Genomic DNA, 22,676 nt, shown 5'->3' with positions numbered 1-22,676 from the left:
ATTACTGTGTAAAGCCCCAGCTGGAGCAAGTATTGTGTAATTGACTCACACAGGAAGGAAAGGAGAACCTGGTAAAATGCTTCATTCACTTATAAAATATGAGCTAAATTTTTGTCTCTACCAGTGAACAGCCCTGAATTCAAATACACAGTTATAGAGAGGTATAATTGTACGAAGAATTTTGTCGCTTTAAGAAACAATAAACCCTTTATTTGATTTGTCATTTCTCAGCAAGATATTTGTATAAATAAAACACTGTATGTTTTGATAACTGCATTTCTTATTGCCACTGGCTTTAAAGAACAAAAACATTGTAGGAAACAAGAAAAAAAGCAGAGTCTACCTATGAAAATCTGAATAGATAGATGCTAGTCCTTTTTAATAATTTCTGGTGTTATGTCTTATTCTCTTAATGCTATCAACTTGATTAGACAGAAGAAAGATTGTAGGAAAATTATCAACAAAGGATCAAAGCAGTGAAAAAACCCCACAATTTCTGTCCTCTGTCCTACTCATAGAATCCACCAAGTATAAAACAATATAATTCCATTGAGATGAAACAATCTGGACAGGTTTCTTTTAAATGGCCAATACCATGAAATATGATACCAATGAAGATAATTACAGCGGTAATTTTTAGAACCCTAATATACTGCCAGTTTTTTATCAACTGATTAGTTTAAACAGCATGTAACAAATCCATTGCAAACTATAGTACCTACTAAGTACTGAGACGTCATATCAAGAACTACTAAAAGTGCAATCCAGCAAGAAAAATAATTCAGTTCTTCTTTTCTCTTCTTTTCAGTATACATTTTTATGGACTCCTTTAGAGGGTGCTACTTCCAGAAAGTACCCCTCATATTAATCTGGCACTGAATGGTCTAGCACCATTCAACTGCCAGTAGCTCTGTTCCAGATATCAGAGATTATTTTTAAGTTATGGAGTAGATTACTTGCTGACTCCCCTCATATGAAAATCATCTTCTTAGATGCTGCCCTTGTCTGACAGTCTTGCTCACTTAACAGAGGTTCTGCGGTACACACACATGCTCATCCTGCACAGCCTACACACAATGCTACATATGCATGTGTGTGCAAACAAACACACAAAAGCAAACAAAAAAATTCTACTGGTACATATACCATGTCTGCGTCTGAGTCTCTTGAAAGAGATACTCATGTTGCACCCAAAAAGTATTACTATTCTCTACAGGGACAATGGCATGGAGTTTCCAGCTATAAGGTGATAAGACAGATACCACACACTGCATGGCACACAAAAACTTTGAGGGTTCCCTGGTAACAAAGACAAAATATTTCAGGAAATGCACAGAAAGGCAGAAGCACATTCACAGAATATTTTGTTGTCCATTCGGTTCTTATTTAGTGATTTTAAATCTGATATTAATTTTGCAAATTTTTTCAGATATTTTACTTCTCAGTTCACTAGCCAAAATTAACATTGTTGTGAGCCAATACTCCAACCATCCCCATGCCTACAGCAAGCATCACCTCATCCAGATGTTCCCTGCCAAAAACAGGCGTAATGCATGTGGAATTGGGATACATGTTGTATTTACCTTAATTTAATAATTATTCTTCGGGATGACAGTGACCACATCTCAAGCATTAATAGCCTCTATTGTGTGATCACCAGTATCAATCACAGCTGTTCCATAATGAATCTCATAAAAATATTCAATCAATGATGGAGAGGGCCTTTGAGATCCACAGAATGAGTTTCAGATGTTTGCAAAGTACTCTGAGGTAGGCTGCAGCTCACACAAGGGAAACTCTACCAGGTGTTTGCAGTTTCATGCCTGCTGCATAAGTAATGTAACCCATAAAAAGGATTTTTTTTCCTCCCTCAGAGCAACTTAGCCCAGGGAAGCAGAACAAATAAGAAGATAAAGAAGCACTTTTAGAAATGGAAATTTTGACCAATAGGGGTGAAATTCACTTTAGCGTTATAACATTGGATAGGGAAAAGGTAAAAGATGTTGGGTTTTCTTCCTTTTTTTGGGACGGGGGCTGGGGAACAAGGTGTTTCAGTTGTAGAAGAATGCACGATTATAGTCTGAATGCTGAAAATCATAATGTGTTCAACTTCGTGGCTGAAATATTCAGCATTTTCACAAGTTCTGTGGACTATATTCTCTCCTGTCTTGCAGATAGTGCCTTAAACATAAATGAATACATTTAAATTTTTCTCCAACTAGCCTTGGTGTTTCAAGCTATGCACAATATTACTCCCCTCTTAAATGATTTCTTTCAATGAAGTACAATATACAAAACCCTAGACTCTTGAGCAGGAACACTGTTCATGTGTTCCAGGTTTGAAGAAAACAATGATGATATGTGTTGGTCATTTATATTACTATACAGAAGGCAAAATGGGATATGGATCCAGAAAGTTTTATACTTTGTTTCAACAGTATTTCCTTCCAATAACTGGGGCTATGTCTACTGAAAGGAAGCCAGGATACAGCCCTATGTGCTGATCTCATGTTCAAGATTGCTTTCAGGCCATATATCATCACAATTTTCTTTTAAGTAAGTCTTCCTTTCCCTAAATGCTAGTTTTTCTGTGACTGTTGTGCATCTCTGACAAGAAATTTTACCCCTTTGACTCAGTATATTTGTATTAGTGTAGGTGTAGGATGCTTTCAATCTTACAGACAGGCCAACTTACCTACCAATTATCTCATTCCTTGTACCTTCAAAAATGAGGCTATTACACAGCAGCTTTCTCTCATGTGAAACTTGTGACTAGTTGTGCCATTACTCACAAGGGGAAAAAAAATCCCAAAACCAGCAAAACACAAAAAGACCAAACCCTGAAAGAGAAATCCCACGAGAGAAAACTGTCTTGTTAAAGTTTCCATTGGCAGATCAGCACACCTCAAGAACAGCTCTCAGGGGTCAGTGAAGTTACCTGTTTCTGGAGACTGGTGGGGATGTAAAATTGGAACAGATTAAGAGGGGGGAAAAAATGTTAACCAACATTTCTTTCAGTCTTGAAAGTACTGCTGGACTGGACAGCTCTGCTGCATACAAATACACATGTCCCAAACTAAATACAGAAACTTCAGCAGTTGCTACACCAGAGTCCAGTTGAGGCGTCAGTCAGATGCACTCCTTTGATTCCCTGCCCAATTCCAGGGTAGCCTCCAGCAGTCTGAGGCCGAGGGACAGCCTTAATTTGTGGCAGCTGGACACAGTCATTGAGGAACCATATGGCAGCTGGAGAAGCCAAGTCAGGCCAGTGTCTTCCCCTGCCCTGGGATACCCTTTGCAGAGGTGGGAGGGAAGCTCTGGTGCCGCACAGATTCCTCCAAGCCCTGTGTAACTTCAACCCTGGACCTTGCAAGGTGTCTTAAGGGGACTGCAATGGGTTTCATGCTAATTTGTCTCCAAACATCTGTCCTGACACATCCTCCAGTACCCAGAGAGACTACAGTCACTATCTTCTCCCAAGAAATCTCCCATGGAGTTAAATGCGCTTAACAAATGACACAGAAAGACCTTTGTACCAAGCCCATCATTTCTGCACCACTGTGGAAGCAGCCCCTGGGACATACTTCCATGGTGTATCTTGGGTGATAGCAGCTCCCAGGGGTTATGGATTGGACAAAGCACCACAGATTTTGGAGCTAAATTCTGCAAAGCCATCTGGTTTCAGCAAAACTGGAAACTGGGACAAGTTTGATCTGCAGAAGTTTTTTCCAGGTACAGCACTGATATCTTATCTTAGCAGCATCTTAGTTTTTCCATAGCCTTAAAAGTAAAATAATATTTATGTGGATACACATACAGTTCATGTGACAATCTTCTTAAAATAAATTTAATGCAATATCTTAATAGTTGAGATAGTAACAACATCATAATTATAAGTTACAGGGAATAATAATTCATATAAATCATAACATATCTCTCTGCATCCCTTAGGCCCTTTTGTTTGTATTGCAGGATTCAGAGTTGTTTTTTTGGTTTGATTTGGGGTTTTTTTTTAAGTTATATGCAGCCTAAGACAACAGCAGTAAAAGAAAACTGGAAAATGTCTGTCCAAATCTCATATATGAAAGCAGGTTTTTTTCTATCTGGTTTAATCTAAGAAAACAAGACAATCTACTGTCCCAAAAGGTCCAGACATAAAAACAATTTTGCTTGTGGCTTCAGACCTTCAGCAACATTCTGGATTAGCTTTAACCATTAGGTAATGTAAGATTCAAAAAATATGAGCCATTCCATAAACCAAATTCATAAACCTTCAACTGAATAATGCATTCATGTATTTCATGGATGCATAACCCAAGAAATAAAAGTCTAATAAATTCTTGTATTCAATGACTGGATCAGGACATGGGTCTTCTCTTTAGGAGGTTTTGAAATAGATGCTCACATTGAACACAAAACTCAACGGCTATTTCATCAGTTTCCTTACTTCCCCCAGAAAGGTAATTTGTCTTGTGAACATGATAAGGTATTTTAAAAGTTGTTCAGCTCACCCATTTTGAGGTTCACTAGTGTTTGAAATATCTTTCTTTTTATTTTTATTTTTTAATTAAATGAGAAAAATATATGATGTTTAAAAGTGCTTGCCCTCTGCTACCCTAAGTTTCGCCGAGTTAAAAAATTCCCTATCAGATATCAGAGAGTTCGTGGGACTTGAAGACAAAGGGAGAAACCCCTTAGCTCATCAGGTTTACATTCTCCCTTTTGACCTCACAAAGCAATCACCAGGGCTCCTTGCAGGCTGGGGAAGCTTTCCTGTTAGATTCAGGATATTCTGGTGCAAAACAGAAAACTTTTTCTTTCATAGAGCCTGGCATTCATTTTGAATATGATGTGTGACAATGTGAAATAGAAAATACATTTGGTGCCAAGGATATTATGCTACTGAAAAGAAGTTGGATCCTCTGTTTACTAGCTGTCAGTCTGTGCCTTGCGGTCTGAAGCTGCAAAGGCAGCTGCTAAATCTGTAGTTGCAGTGATACAAAACTGAGGTATTACTCAGCACTAAGAGCTGCATGAACAAAAGCTGAGAGCGACCATGTGCAAAATACAGCTCTAAAAACTGCCACATTAACTCGTTTCATTCCTCTCCTCTGTCTAGAATCGAAAACCCACTAGTTAGGTATGGGGACTCTGAGCCCCTCTGGCTCTCTACCTCTCCCCAAGTGGACAGGGAAGGGCTGTGACTGTCCAGGATGAGAAAGGAGGTGGTGGGATCAGGGAAAAAAGTTCTGGTAGCAAAACAATGTGGGACAAGGATGGGCTTGCCTTGGTAGTACAATGACAGACTTACCTTCTACTACTGTAATGAGATTCTGTTGACAGATTAGTTTGGAGCTGTTGAACCTCAGGTTCTTTGCTCCTCCCTGTGTCTCCCATGGTTTTTACTGTATTCCTTCTCGAAATTTCCCTTTTGAGGTATAAGGGGAAGATAGGGCAGAGGTGCAGGAGGAAGGCAGTCTGCAGCATATACCATTTGTTGGCAGGAATGTCATCTGAGGATGATTTAGATGGAGGAGCCTGAGGATCTGGCTGGAGTGAGCTGCAGTTATCAGTCACGTACAGGGCACAGCGAGACTGTAACAGAAAAGAATATAAGCCATGCCAAGGATTGGAGGCTGCTGTGATTTGTATCAGTGCAAACATGCAATGGCAAAAAAATGGCAGCACTTTGAATTTATAGTGGTAGACCTTAGGTCAGAATGAGTCCCGTGGGTCTGACAAAAGTGGAAAAGGAAAACCTATGCAGAGACCAGTATGTGAAGGCAAAATGGAGAGATAATAAGAGGATATGCTGCACCAGGATATTGTATCAGCAGCTGTGGAAATATGAAAGCAGAAGTGGTTACATTAAATTACATTTTAATGTTCATTCTGGTCTGCTTGACTATCATGAATATTATAATCAAAAGATTGGTAATTTTGATATCCTAGCAGAACAGAAGTACACAGTCCCCAAAAAGTGATAGATTGTATCACCGTGGAAATCCCACTAACAGGAAATTTCAAAGATCTCCAGACAGATCCTTAACTGCTTCTGTGGCAGTGCTCCCTTCTCCAAGATTGCATTTTGTTATTTAATTTTTTTAAAAAACTCTGCTAATAATTAACAAAGATTTGTATCTGAGAAAACAATCTTATTTGCCTGTAAGGTAGGAGGAGATCAAAACTTTGCACAATGACAGTCCCAGGGGACAAAGGGTGCCAGCTCCAGCACTCCACAGTGCTTCGTCAAGCTAATTCACAGTGTCACAGGCAGCGGGGACCCACAGGTGCTAAACACAACCATGAGCCTGTCCTCAACATCTTTTCCTGAAGAACATTGCTTTTTGCAAGGGAGTTTCCAAACATGGTATTTGGAATGACTGCTGTTTAATAAAAGCTATGGATGAACCAGCTCTCTCAGTGACCAAAATGAGTGAAAGCTAAGATATCCATTGCGCTCCCATTTTCTGTCCGTTGTCTGTCTTATGCTAGGGAACTTTCTAGTTTGCCAGAGGTGCAAACATCGTTGCTGTGAAAGGAAGCCAGTGTGACAAGATTTTCAGAACTTTATCCAGAAGTGCTAATGATTATGGTGCTGCTGAGGAAGGATATAGTGACAGGAGGAAAAAAAAGCCAAGTCTTCAAAATAGACTTTTCTTCCAAGCCACAAATGGCAGCTAAGCTTTCCTTTTAATCAGCATTCTGAGTTGGATTGCCAATGCCGCTGTTGCAAATTTCTGCCAAATTTCTCCTGCAGATTTTTCTCAATTTTTAGTCTATCAAAATAATATTGACCTCAGTTGGAGTTTTACTGGCATTGTAAAATGAATGAAAAACCTAAGCAAGGACTATGGAATGTGACTGAGATATTATATGTCTTTGCACGTGTGTTTATTCATTTTTAAACATTATTATTTATACCCCCTGGAAGCAAGAGAAAATAAAAAAAAAAAAAAGGAGGGGATATACTGTAGGTTAGTTTAGCAAAACAACAATGATTTGCATTACTGCTGACAACTGTCTTGACTCTTCAACACTGAGAAGTGCCAGATGGTGAATTTGGAAGAGTTAGCAGCAAAAAATGTAACCATCCTGGGTTCAGGGGGTTTCTGAAAGGAGGATTTGGAAACTGGAACTCTACATAAGGATACAATCCAGAAGGAGATCTCACTTTTATTGAAGAGGTAGCTGCAGGTAGCGTGCAATGCATTAAAAGTTCTTTAAGGTCTCCATTCTATTGTTTGCCTCCAGCTGCTAAAAATAAAAAGGAAGAATCTTTTCAGAATGTATATACATATATATATTTATATATATTTATATATAAATATATATATGCTTATATGCGGGGAGAAGGGACTGACAGTGAAGAAGTCAATTTAATAAATAGGTACATGTAACATTGCAAGCAGGAACCTAGAGCAGAGTTCCAATTCAATGTTTTTGGAAAAGATTCAGTAATATATGCTGCCCAAACAAACATTTTCCGCTGACCCATGCTACCTGGTGTGATTTCACATCTACACATTTTAATGGAAGGAGTGGTCACATAGCTGGCCAGCTGGGGTTAGAGTGACCAGCTGGGACTGCTGTGTCAGGGAGCCAACATATGGATCCAGCCTGAGAGCCAGATGCATCTTTCTTTTCTTAACAGAGTCAACCCTGATAGAATATAGGAGGCTAAAGAGATGGTGCATGGAATTCCTGTCTCAAAGCTTTGCATCTCTAGGTAGTTATCCAGGAGCCCTCTGATCCCTCTAACACCAAGAGGCAGACATATGATCTGTGTGACTTATTCCATCTGGAGGTGCATATCTAAGACACCCTGGGTAAATCCCATCTTTTAGGGTACATATTTTTCTTGACTACACTGAAAGCCTTTAGGTGAGATCTGAGTGCCTGAACAGACACATCAGCAGCAGCACCTGAGAGTGACCCACCTGGCCTCTTACTGCCTCCCCAGAAGGGCACAAGTCTCTTGTAGATCATCTTCTTTGGCTCTGACTTTAAAATGAAGATTTTCATTACATTTTACAGCCCTATCGAAATGTCCTAAATGTTTCTGGACACATTTACGGTGTAGCCAAGCACCTGAATTGCTCTCCTCATGGGGGAACTGTAACCAGGTAAACATAAACCCATTTTGTGTTATCAAAAAAATTTTGCGTTAAAAGAAATGACAGGAAGGCATTACATATCACACCAACGAGCCATTGAACACATTATGCTTTCTCCAGCTATGGTAGTTAAGCAGATACCTAAAGAAGACAAAAGAAGGCAGGCATGTTTGAAATTTCCCATTAGCAATGTCCCACTCTTCACTTATTTTCAGTTTGGGAGTTGTTGATTAGGATATGGTGCTTGTGTATTTAATAATCTTCACTGGTCTTTTTTCCAAGAACATGTTCCATCTGGCCTTGAACTCAAACTGACTTTTACCAAAAACAGAAGCAAAAAAAGACAAACATCCTGCCTTCCCCAATCACCAGCAGTACAGAAATGTATACAAAAATAGAGAAAGTCCTCAAAGACCATGCAATCACTGCTGGCCCAGTAAAAGATAAACTGAGGTGACAGAGCAGAAATAATTTCCAATTATATTCCTCTAAAAGTGGTGTTGGGACAGGATACAGGTAAGACACATAAACATCCACCGAGTTCCATGAAGGCAAATGCAGGATGCCCAAGACTATGTTAGTCTGGAAACTATTGGCCATTTTGAGCTCCTGGGGAACTATAAGGAATTATGCCAAGATATTTTTTATCTATGCTAAGCAAAGAAAATAAGTTATTGCAGTATAGATGGAAAATGAGTTCCCTTAAATATCCAGTTTAAGGATGTTTAACATCCATCCATGCATCCTTGCTAATCCTTCAGTAAAAAACTCACCTTCAAATTAACTTTTCATTATCAATCTCAATATTAGGATGTTCTGCTTTTCTTCCTTTCTCCCATTGATCCCAAATTTAAAATGTATGTTTTCAAACCACATGCATTACTATAAATTTTACAATTATACCACCTTATTGTTTCATAGATTCATCTATAAAATTAATTTATATTTGAAAATACCAGGGGAAGATATCTTGCAGATTCTAAATATTTATTTGTGAAAGCAGAAGTGTAAGTACTGAGATAGGAAACAAAGTTGATGTGGAAATCCCATTTGGCAAGTCCATTTGAGAAGGCAAGAGAACATTTTGTAGCATCTCAGTAGCATAAGGCATAATATAGGAATGGTGATTATTCCAAAACCACTTGTAATAAATTCAGGAAGTACATAGTGAGCTGTAGGCTACAGGCTATACAAAAGTGCAGAAGAGAAATCAAACAACCTGACAAAGATCTCAGGTGGCAATGATTTTTCCTCTCCTTTTTAGTTTACCAAAGGGCAGAATTCAAATTGTCATGGATGTAAATAATTAAAAGAGAAGACGATAAATTAATTACTTGGACAGAAAAAAACAACACTGGAGTCCTCCTAAGTAACTGATATTTAGCCATAGCCTTGTGATATAGTTGAAGATACAAGAGACCTAGAGTAAATTACAGCATCTCTCTGGAGGCTGCTGTGTTCATAATACCAGAAACTGTATTTCAAATGCACTCTGGACAGTCTTTGGGGTCACTAAACACTTGTGCAAAGACAGAATAACTCCTCTGACACCTGTAGACGTAGTCTTTGAATTCCAGGGCTGTAACAAAGATGAGATGTGCCTGGAGACCTTCTACAGGACCATGTTTTGGGACTCTGGTGCTGCAGCCATCAGAGAATACTGAACGGAATAAGAGTAGGAACTGGAGAGACTTTGGTAGATGTTTTCATAAGTTTACTGAGTTCAGACCTGGTCTCTGAGGAAAAAGAATGACTAATGCGTAGTGGCATAACTTGAAAAGTGAATCTATAGAGACATAGTAGGAAACCACACACTAGTCAGTTTGACATGAGTTGTGAGCAAAAGCCTTTGAAATTATTTTAAGAGTCAAAAAGGAGAACATTTGGAAAAGAGCAGATTAACAGAAAATAGCCAGCATGGCTTCAGGAAGGGGAGGTCACCATGGCTCACTAGCAGAAGGGAATTCTTTGTGGACATTACTGCTTGGCTAGGGAAGGGACTATGGTGCACCATCACTGAGGCTGGGTGTTTCTCAAAGCAATCTGACAAGCTCCACCGTGGGACCAAATGGACAAGGTACAAAGTTTGTGGAACTGGAGGAGGCTGGACATTCAGACTGAGTAGAAGCTGAAGCAGAGACTAAAAATGATGGCTTTAAAATTTAAAGGTGCAAAGTAAAAGAGGGTTACAGAGTGCTGCAGGAACTTGAACTGGCTTGAATAAAGAATGAAAAAAAAAAATAGATACAAAGCCAAAACAGAAAAGCATGAAAAAGTGAGGAAGGCTTGTTACTGATTTACCAGACAGTCACCAAGATCACCAGTCCTTGGAAAATAATAAGCCTCTCAATGTACTGTAAGCTAGGTAAGAATTGCTATGGTCTTTTCATACAAGAGGCAAAACAGAAGCACCAAGATATTAATGGTTTGCTCAAGCTCACACCTACTTCAGCTGTCTGACTCAGCAGCAGCACTTGAAGGAGAAAGGGAAAACCTGGGACTAGGATCCTCACACATAAGTAAAAGAGAAAATGTTTTTTTCAATATCTTGTTTTAAAATGAGCATGCTTCAAATCTGGGGAAAAATCTTGTGATACAAAAGAATGATGTTGATTGATTTTCCCTGGGAATCTGCACATTGAGTTCCACCCTCTGCCTTCCCTGGTGAGGTCACCAATGCTAAGAGCTTTCAAGCACCCGAGTGTGACTCAGGGTGATTTTTTCCAGAGTTACCTTCACAGCAAGATATTTTTCAAAATCACCACCCTTTATCTCCTGGTAGAAATATATTATACGTGCTGAGGTTTCAAAGAAGCAGATGAAAATAACACCATAATGCAACTGCACTTCACCTAATTGCCAGACAGGAAAAAACACAAAGTTACTCACACCAGAAAAAAAAATTAACCCTGGAGGAAGGTCCACAAACACATGTTGTAGTTATCTCCATATTGTTGACAGCACTTGCAATAAACCCACTTTTTATGTTATTAGTAGCCTTCTGCTGTCCCTCAAAGTCATGATTCCCAACTGCTGCTGCATGGACCCCAGTTCTGGGAGCCATTCCAGAATGTGGGTACAGCAGGGAGGCTGCAACCCTGTCAGTGGGGATTGGGTTTTTTGGTTTGGTTTGTTGTTTGGGATTTTTGGGGCTTTTTGTTTGTTTGTTTTGTTTTTTGTTTTTTTTTTTGGCGGGGGGGTGGTGGTGTTTTTTTCTTTGTTTGATTGCTTTTAGTTTGATTTCTTCAGTTTTGGTTTGCTTTTTTTTTTTTTTTTTTTTTTTCCTATGTACTTAAAGCTCAGATCTGCCACCTGGGAACGATTGTGATCCTGGAGCGCCGTCCAACTGCCACAAGACCGAGCAGCTCTGTCCCAGGCACAGAAATGCTGGGGCTGCTCAGCCTCCTGTGCTATGTTAAACCTCCCCTTGAAATAATGAATCACAGAGCCACAGATTTCACTGCACAACCTTTTCCAGGCTTCTCCTGCTGCTGACGGGAACTATAAAGGCCAGGACTTTCTTCTGACTGCTTGTTGGTTTCAAGGCCTCTTTTTCCTTTCCTTTTCTGGTGCTTCTTTGCCCTGTCTTACATGTTGTAATTAGCTTTCCTGGAGAAGTTTTACAAGATGAAGATAAGAAACAGCTTATCCCAGGCAGTTGTTTGTCTTCACATTTTCCCTTGGAAAAGAAGGAAAAAAAAACAACTTCCAAGAACTGAGTTTCTATCTGAACCATTACCTGAGGGGCTAGAGAACAGAAATGCTCTGGGCAGTCAAGCAGGGAACTTTAAAAGGAATCCAGCTGAAATGCAATAATACAAATATTTGAAGGAATTTTTGAGGAATTCCAGGACAACCCACTCCTCCATTTTTATTACTTCACCAGTGCTTGATTAGGTGGTTACATTTTCCAAGTCATTGACAAAAGCCACTTTTAAAACACCATTTAAGAAGCAACTATGTGGCTGCATAATTGCGTTACCCTCACCAGGAGAGAAGTTTTTTGGGCCATGAGTTTAGTTGACTCATCTCACTATTTTTGGGAAAAGAAATATTTGCTTTCCTTTAACACTTAGCTTTTGGAGTCAGGTGGACTGTAGCTTGGAGAGAGCACGACAGATATTGCCAAGCCACAAGGTGAATTATTTAATAAAAGGTTCTGACCTGGGTCTCTCAGGATAGTCTGGTGCTACCTCTGTAACCTGTGAGTTTGATTTCACAGTCTAAAGCTTGGACCACAAATTGATAAAACTGAACTTGGCTTCCCCCACACATTCATTCATTTCAGTCCTGTTTCTAGTGCCATGAAGGAGGTCAGTCTTGTACTTCTTACCAAAGTGGTTTTCTTACTTAGAAGAAACTGTGGAACTCCCTCCTCCCACATGCTGTAGAAGTCAAAACACCAAAACAGCTTTAAAATATAAACAAACAAATTAATGTAAGTCCACAAGGGGTGATTAAACAGGAAGATACAGACACAACCTCTAATTCAAAAGTGCCTAGGCTGCAGACTGCCAGAAAGGAGGTAGAAATATTAAACAAGTATCACTGTAAGATAACCCTGTTTTCATGTTAAGATATTATTTTTGTTAAAGCAATGATGCAGTGTCCACAAAAGAGCTAAGTAGCCTAGCAGATGTTGAACTCAGAGTTGAGCCCTGTGAGGAGGAAGTAATTTTTCACAACACTGAGCTACAGCACATATATTTTATTATGCACATGTTCCTATAGCTATGTCTTTTTTTTTTTTCTGAGTTTTGTTTTGATGTATGTGCAACTTGTGTTCAGTTTATAGAACAGGAGAAAAAGTAGGCATGGGTACACACAGGAGGACCAGATCATCTGCCAAGGCGGTATCTGGCTGCAAGGCTGCATATTCAGAGGAGGTTTCTATGTTGGGAAGAATGGGAGGTCTAGGAGGTGATTTTAAGACATATTGGGGATTTAATGGCAGAGAATTTTGGGGTTTGAGATGGGGTTGGTGAAAAGAAATGAGGAAATTTTGTTACTGGGTGAGAGGATAATGGAGAAATAAGGATTAATATGGACACCCTTCTACCTCTTCACATGGGCACATGGGCATTTCTAATCACAGTCACCTTTCTGAAGGGAAGAAAACAAACTCACCTTCTTCCAATATTCTCTTTCTCAAATACATGCACAGGTAAAAAATGCTCGTGTCCCTGACTGTTCAGCTCCTACACCTCCTTCTCATTTTTTGCTATTGGAACCACAGTATAAGTTCTTTATTCTCTTCCTAGAGTTTAGGGTAGTGAGAATGAATTCACTTTGAGTTGTGATCTTGACACACTTCAGAGAAGTCTGATTGTTGAGCAGCTTCCCCCATGGGAGAAAAACAAGTGGCTCAGTCATTCCCCATCCCAACCCAGCCTGTCTCCTGCCTTACTGAGGGGGATATGCATTTGAATCTCTGCCTCTTTGCTCCTTCTTTCCTTCTTACCTAATAGATTTTTGGTCCAGAGAAGAGGCTCTTCTGTTTAGGTCCTGAGATGTCACACTAAATATCTGGGAATGACTCAATTGGAGGCTGTGATGGACACCTCATCCCAGAAGATAACCAATGAGTCTCAACTTTGTCATGTCTCCTGGGAGACAGGCTTGCAGCAGTTTCGGGGTAAGTTGCAAGAACACAGTTTTTCAAAGACATCACAGGAGAAGACAATTGGCTGACCATAATAATTGCATGAGTTCAAAGGACTTGAGAAAAAGGATAGATATACTGACTGCCAGAATATACAGGTAAGCACACTTTTAGTATAAATAATATTAACCAGAGTAAGTTCTCTGCATTATTATAGATTTTGTAAAAGTATTACATGATTTTCATAAAGGAAAAAAGCAAGCAAACAATTTAGGAAAGTTTTGTTTTGTTTTATAGGAAGTACTATATGCTTACTGGGATTGCTTTTTTTGCATGTTTTTCCTTGGAGGGAACTGTAGTATTTTTCTAGCTCGGGAAAAATTACAAAGTATATAATCTGAAATACTTACAATGAATTTAAAGTCAGAATCAAATTTTCATTATATACAATCTCTCTACATATACACTTGCATATTTTTTGCCTGTCCTTGCAGTATATGCATGTTTATCAAGTCTAAAGCAAAATAGAATTCAAACACCTTCAAACATAAGAAAAAAGCCAAAGCTAGAAACCATTCCAAACCACACCTCAGTCAAAAAATCTACACCTAAACCATTATGTGAAGAACTTAAAAGTTCAGGATCATTTCCACTGCTAATAAATCTATACTTCATTATTTGCCACCACATGGGTGCTTTAATTTCTGTCCAAATCTCCTGCTGACAAAGTGGACAACAGATGTGGTAAGTTCTGTACCAGACTCTCTTGCCCTTGTTGCTGTTCACCTTTCCTGTGTGCTGATGACATAATGTCATTTAATTAACCCCAACAGATCTTTTCCTTTCTTCTTTCCTTTTTAAGAAAATGGATGTGAAGAACAATCTTTTAGGAAATGTTTGTACGGTTTTGAACATGTAATATTTTCTCCAGAGTAAAAGAAATAGTTTCTCATGGGCTGTGTTTTTTGGGTTTGGGCTTTGATTCAGTCAATTTTTTTTTTCAGAATTATTAAAAGAGGTGGCAATTGAACTCTGAATAACTGAGGAGAACTAGGAATGGAATTGAGGGAAACAATATGGGAGTGAATATTCAAAATACAGAACGCAGTCTAGTCTATCTGTCCTTTCCTCTCCTGGGTAGTCCACTCTAAAAAAGGAGCCAGAAAACAAATAAAGGAAGATGAGGAAAGTGAGAAATATGAAGTGTCTTCCAGACAGATTAGGATTCTTCTTCTCTAAGAAGAGATGACTGTGAGAGGTCATGATGGAAACAAATAAAATTATGGATAGTATGTTTATTAGCACATTTCTCTGGTTATTGTAATAACCAACAACTGGTTATTGTAAGAGCCAACAACTGAAACTGGCTAATGAAGCTGCTTGATGGAAAAGCAGGTGGAAAGTAAAGCAGAAATGGTGCTTTCTAGTTTTCCCTGGCTTAAATCAAGCTCCTTATGCTGGGACATCCTCTCTGACCCTATTTCCCCCCTCTCCCTTCATTATTTTCTTTTTCTGATACTCTACTTTGTATTCCATGTATCAACTTGTCTTGTGACTTTTCCCCTCCACCATGGACTGTGGTCCTCTTCTCCTGTGTCCTTTCTAACTGGACTGTCTCCCTGGCTATTGCCTTGTTTCACATCCTACTTCAAACTACATTCCCACCAAACTATCTTTCAGTCATACTTTACTCAAAAATGCTGTGGAAGTTTTTGTGGGACCAACATGAGGTCTTCCATATTTTGCTCTGAATATTTCCTAGGGGGCTTCAGAGTAATAAAGGAGGTTTGGCACACTTCTGGGCTTGAGCCAGCATGACTCTGCTGGGCCATTCTTACACTCTTCTGACAGTCCTTCCAAGTCTTTCAGGTTTAGACTTCCATGAATCCTACTATTTGCCCAAAACAACCTTGATTTTCCTGTCTCTATAGCTGGAGACAGGAACTTCCAAACAGAGTTCTGGTAGTTTTGCAGATGGGCATACTGGCACTGTGGAGGCATTAGTGCAGTCAGGACACCAGGCTCAACAGAGGTGTCAGGGGAAAAGCTGGAGTATCCATATCAGCTCTGTATGATGACCAGTACTCCTCCATTTTCCACAAAAGCTTTGCTCTTTCTTTCACACAGGTGGAAAGAAAGATAAGACAAATTAAAATAAAAAGAAGGCTCTGTGGGTCTTTTCAATGTTCTATTGTGATATGGATTCTTCAGTTACCTTATATCTTGCACGGCATTTTTAAAGACCATCCTGACCCATCTGGCTGATGCAATTTGGAAGTATAGTTGCCAAAAGGAGCAAAAAAATATGTGGCTGGAAAATATTCACGGTGCATGAAATAAGAGAGGAAGTTATTTCTTCAGAGAGAGAAAAAGAGATGGTAATACCTAAAGTATGGGAGATATTAATGACTACTGTAGTGCTGGCAAGAACATGTCAAGAATTGGTGCACATATGCAATTCATAACTTTTTAGACATCATCATCTTCTTTGCTGCACCAATAGATTTACAGCATGTTTTTAACCAGCTCAGTAGACAGATGAAGAAAATGGTACAGTGTGGAAGAAGACAAGTATTTTCAATTCTTCCACTACAAAGATAAAATATTCTTAAAACAAGGAATTTCCCACTCCTTTATCTCCAACTACTCTGCCATAACAAGTCTCTTGGATTGGCTCAAATTATATGTATGCCAGATTTAAACTCCAAAGTCAAGTAGCTAATTTTTTGAGTTTGGAGGTGTGGATTACTGACTACTACCAGTCTCCATAGCCAATGAAATTAATCCCAGAGTTTCAACCTCCTTAGTGACCAGTGCATTTGAGTTTGATCCTTCCAAATCCATGCCTTTGTTTTAGCTAACAGTGGCCTAAGTTATGGAACAGTACCTACCAAATCATCAGGTGCAGAGCATTTATACACTGTTTTTCCAAGGCATGGAGATCTGGCCTGAGAGACTGGGTGAAAACAGTTAAAGCTAAAACTATGTTTAAAGTGAAGAAACACAGGAAATATAGTGAGTGCCCACATCAAAGTGTCTGTGACTACTCTGAATGGCATCTGCACTTTCAGGCTCCCACAGTATTATTTGCTTTTAGCATTTGTGGTTGATCTGTAGTCAGACCAAGCAATGTACTTCAGGGGTGCATCTGAGGAGATAATCTAAGAAAACAATGGGATTTTGCTCTGTTTCCTGAACAGCATCATCATCAAAACTTACTGAAATCAAAAACAAAATCACAGCAAAGCACAAAAGGGTCAAGTCTCGGTCAGGCTGGAACCGGGAGAGTGGCACATATTGCTCTCCCTCTAACCAATACATTCCTATATCTACTTCAAATTAATCACCAAACGAATACTTCTTGGCCAGAATTGGCTGCTGCAGAAAGGCAAATTAAGATAAAGTAACAGAAATTAAGGAAGAATTAAGCTGTGGTCAGAAGCTGGTTTGAAAATTATTTAAGCAACTGAAAAACTACTAACTTTCACCTGATGTTTGTGAAGTGGCCACAGAGGTTCACTTGTTCTGGGTCTTCTCCATGGCTGTGATCAGTGGGATGTCTGAGTCTCTAGTAACTGTGTCAGTGGGTATGTGAAGAATAGCTTCGTGCACCATCTCTTAGCTGTGTGATAAGGATGGAATACATTAGCAAGGCACACAGCATTGCAATACTGAAGCACTGCCTGTTTTTGCATGCCTGTCATTGGCTCTTACAAATTCCACCCATATTCTTTCAAACTAAGGCTCGATGAACCTTAAGTAAAGCTTAGAATCACTTGTCATCCTTTGCCTGTTTCATTACTATATCTGCCCTGGGATAGGAAATGGAAATTACCTATCTTAATTTTTTTTTTTTAGATAGTGCTGAGGCTGGAGGAGCTCTGCAGTAGAAGCATCCATTTCACTATAAGTAAGTTCAGTCCCTGGCACCGAGTATCCCAAATGAAAAGCACCACCAACAATAAAACATACACTGCCAAAAATGAATCCATGAAGAATGAGACCTGAAAGTAATTTTACGTATTATTTTCACATTTTTTTGTAATGTTCTGTCTATACGATGTGGTTTTGATCTGTTTTGTTCTTTACTATAAAGTGTATTCTTAAGACAGGATATTCTTTTGTAATTTCCAATATTCACTGTAGGAGCTATTCCTGGAGTAGGTAAAACACTAAAATTGGAAAGAACTTCTGAAGTTGGATCTTTCAGTTTCTACATATCATCTTATCCTTTTTACCCATGCAGAGTGAGTGTAGACAGCTACCAGGATAGAACAACAACAAAAGGCTGCAGCAGGACTTCCTGGGCACCATAGCAGAAGTTTAGTCTATGATCTTTTCTGTATTACATGTTCTGAGTCAGAGACTCCTCTGCTTCCCAAAAAAGAAATTAAAAAAAAAAAGAAAAATGTCTGAAACAAAGTGCCTTACTCTGTCATCATTTTCCATCCTATTTTGGGGTAGAGAAGAACCAAAACCCATGTGCAAATACTATCTTCAACTTTGAAATGCAGAAAAACTTCCAGAGGATAATAATTCACTAAAGACTAACTTACTCATTTTATGTTTCTTGGGTTATATTCTCAACTTAAATAAGTGATCGAGTCTCAGGCACAAATTCATGTATGTCTTTTCCTTTCAGATACCAAGGAGTGCCTCACACAACAACCAGGTTTTGTATTCCCTCCCCATGTAAGAGCTGCTTCTTCCATATGCTGTTAATACTTCCCTTCCCCGAGTTTTTTCCTACTTTGACTGGGTTCTGATTTGTCTGTAGTCACTACACATGGGCACAGTATCCCACGTGCTAAGTGAACACACACCACATACTTAATTGCCCAATGGCCTACTAATATTTTCCCTGTTATTTTTCCCTCTGTTCCTAATGCAAAATTATTCCATTATGTGTTTATTTTTTGTTGGTTTGTGGGCTTTTTACCTATCATTTAATATTTAGTAGATATAATTACTGACTTGCTGACATTAAAGCTACTGATTTTTTCCAAAACAAAGTAACTGCATGCAACATAAATATACTTCCATAAATAAAGATAGCAATCCTAGTAACTACTAAAAAATTCCCCCAAAAAACTAGAACTCATTTTCAGTGCAGATGTAACAACTGGTGACAACCGAATGATAATCAATGAATTTTCCACCACATCTTAGATAGTGTGTTTGGCATTTAATTCATGGGATGGTATATCTGTTGGAGATTCATAAGAAGTTTTTGCCCAAAAGTAATTTAATTACTACACTTGACTCTGTAATATCTCTAAATATTTGTACAATCAAAATTCTTCCCTTACTGATGTGCCTTGACAGCACATAATATAGAGATAAAAAAAAAGAAAATTAATTTTTAATGTGATGTAAGCCTTGCTTGAAGAAGCTTCATGGTATGCAGCCAGTTGCTCCTAGTTCAATAGGCAACAGTAGTTCCTACAAAACTTTCCTTCCAAAACACACTATTTTGCAGTTCAACATATTGCTGTGAGTTTCAGGACCAGCTTATTGTGTGGTTGTGTAAATTTTGTTATATTGGAGGAATTAGGAAATTACAGGATAATATTAGAACAACAACAATGTCTAATCTCCATGGGTTGTTGTAAGTAATTTTGACATCAGATGAGCATGGAAGAACCCAAACAATAGTTAATGGTAGAGTGGTCTCTTCATAGGATGAATGTATTTGTAACACTGATGAATGCTGACATGAAAGCATCTCTTTTTAAATTATTTTTATTCCCACGTGAAAGTACAGTAGATTTTCATCTTTTCCACAAGCTTTTAAAATCACTTGAGAACTATCCAATTCCTTATTTTAGCTCTTTGGAAGCCTACAAACCCTTTAATACATGTCAAGCATTGGCCAAGCAGGAGAAGTTGCAGTTAGCCATGTGCAATTAGCCTTGTATTTCACCATGTGTTTGTACACAGTCAGAATATTCACTTCTGAGTATTGCATTCTAAGAGGTCTCATTCCAGGAAATGTGTCAGGCAGCAGAAAGCAAAATAAAAAGATCCTGACTGGTGAAAACCATGAGAAAGAATGGAAGATGGGACGGATCTGACCAGCACTCCCTTGAGCCTCAACCAGACCACAATTATCTACCAAAGAGTTCACTGATGGTGCAATAGCAGAGCCCATCTCAGCTCTGAGCAGCAACCCCATTACTCACAGTCATCCCAAACAATTCACCTCCCAGACAGAGAGGAGCCAGTTGGGGTACGTGGTCTCGCATCTCTTGCACATTCCTTCAGGCAAAAAATGTCAACAATTTTTTTATAGTTCTGAAAACAAAGCATTTTATAAGGTATGCTTTTATATGCACACATATGTTCAGGTGTTAAATAATGGGCTTTCCTTCAATTATGGAGTTTAGTTCCTTTGCCCTTTCTTCATCTCCTTATTTATTCATTCTAGGTGTTCTCATTGCATAGACAACATTTCTTATCTCTATACTTTCAAAATTATTTCCAACTGGAAATGAGTAAGCTCTTCCTTTGTAACCCATCACATGGATTTATAAGATACTACTATTAATTAATCAAACCAATGTCAAAAAACCTTCTTCTTTTATTTTTTTTATTGCAAACAACACAAATTTCTATATTTTGCAGAGAAAGTTTATTTTGTTTCAAATCCTGAATTTTAAAACAAACTAACCCCCTCAAAGCAAAAAAAAAAAAAAAAAAAAAAAAGAAAATAATCTGCACTCTCAGAGGGTCGCTTATTATTTTAGCATATCATAACCCAGCTCAAAAATTTCAGAAACTTTGGATTCTCAAACTGTTTGAAAAGGTAATGTAGATAAAGTTTACCAATGGAAAGCATTTTTGTTTTAGTACAGCTAAACCCCTTGTGTTTTCTATTAATTTGAGGATTATAAAGGATGACAGAATCCATAAATCAAACAAAAATATTAGTCACAAACAATCCAACATGTTTTCTCATACTCATACAATAAATCTCCTATGCATTCAGGTCATTCCCATGATCCATCTTTATACACTTTTATTAGACTGGCATTCAGAGACTTCTGATTAGTTCATTCTTACAGTACAGCAGTTAAAAAGCAGAGATTTAATAATGTACAAACAAACTTGATGGGATATACGTAAGACCAAAGACCACAAAAAGATCAGCAGTGTCAGAAGAGCCGTCTGGCAGTGAAGTTTTTGTGAACTGCTAAATGTGCTATTGATTTTTATTGCAATAGTGTATCAATAGAGACTACAGATTATTGCCTACTTACAGCTTAGTATCACTGACATTCTTGACAGTAAATGTAGTTTCTATCAAACAAAGATGGCAACCTGAAAGCCAGTTACATAAAGGAAATGACAAACCAGGAAATTCAGAGATGGAGATGGGCAGCTTTAAAAATATCTGATTAATACACTAATTTCTTTTTAGTACTGCTGTTACTAATGATTTAGTGCACAAAGCAATAATCAGGATCTACAGACTATTTGCTACGTGCTCTGGGAACACAGAGTCATCAAGACAAAACTGATGGAGACATGAATGTGAGCTAGAAATAAATGGGCTGTTGAGGCCTGATTAATTATTAGTAATACCAGGAGGCCAATATGAGGAGACATGACATGAGATGGGCCCTCAGATATCGGTCAGTGTTTCCTTCTCCCCTAGAAGAGCACTGACTCCCAACAAGGAAGAATAAGTGGAGGAAGAAAGAGGAGACGCTATGGGATATCCATCTCTAACCTGTGCTTAAAGAGTGTCTCATCCTCTCCTCCTGCTTCCCACAAGATAACATTTCCAGCCTCTCTTGGTCCTTCACTATGTCAGTTGCATCAAACAAGTAAGTTTGACATACACACATACCATTATCAACAAAGACCAACATCAAATTTGAACATGATTTTGATAAGAAAGCTGGTCTCTCTCTTTTTCCAAGGGCAGAGAAGAAAGACTAGTGCCAAGATGGAAGTGATTTTATTAAGTACTTGGATGATAAGTAGTGTTCACAGGTCTGCTTAGCTGCTTTATAACCCTGCTATAGTCTAAAAGTCCCTAAGTCCTGAGTTTTAATTTCAGCCCTGTTACTTGAAATTGCATTTTTGCACAGCCTCCAGGGTCTCTTCTTGTAGGGAAGAGCAGGTGGGTACCTAAGTCATGTCTGAGCCTATCTGAGCTCTGGGATGTGCATTTCCCTTTGCATCTGCCTTGCAGGGTACACCTGAGCAGCAGTGGCTAAGAGGAGATCTGGGCTCCCCACTCCTCCCAGGTGTATCAGCAGTCATGTGGACGACACAGCCTTTGGAAAGTACATGGTGATCAAGCTTGTATTCCCAACCCCTTTCTCTTTCCCACCATTTTCTGCCAGTTCCCAGGGTCCCACATCAAACTGGTTCCCCTGCCCAGTGAGGTGCAGCCTCATGACTCCCTCCTGTCCCCATCCTACAGATGCTGTTGTCTTACAGGGAGTAGTCATTCCACAACACACAGACATAGTCCAAGGGCCACGCTCCAGAACTGAACTATCTCACTTCTCAGCCCAGGGCCACAGCACCAGAGTGCATTGCAGACAACCCAAGTGCTTGCTTGTCTCACCTGCTGGGCTAAGGAGTCTCAATCAATTTTCTGCAAAGGCATACAGCTGTACTGGAAGGAGTGAAGAGTAAGGAGTATGTCACCCAAAACAGTCTCTAACATATGGTCAAAGTACAAAATGGACAAATCACAGAGTACACCTAAATGGCCTTATCTTTGCCCATTTTTCTGCTTTATGCAGCTCCCATCCTTCTTGTGCAAAGTGTAGATCTCCCAGGTGAGTGCTGAAGCACTGGGAGCTCTTTTGGAGGTTTCACTTAACAGCATGAGTTCACCTTCAGCTTGATGCACAGAGTGCCCTTAGCCTGGGCTTGGAGAAACTGCTTTGTACACTTGGCATCACTTGTGTCTAAGTTTATGGTTGGAGCTTGGAGTT

The sequence above is a fragment of the Cinclus cinclus genome, chromosome 1 (assembly GCF_963662255.1).
Source record: "Cinclus cinclus chromosome 1, bCinCin1.1, whole genome shotgun sequence".
Taxonomy (NCBI): Eukaryota; Metazoa; Chordata; class Aves; order Passeriformes; family Cinclidae; genus Cinclus; species Cinclus cinclus.
The sequence above is the reverse complement of the archived record's forward strand: the minus strand, read 5'-3'. Positions refer to the sequence as shown.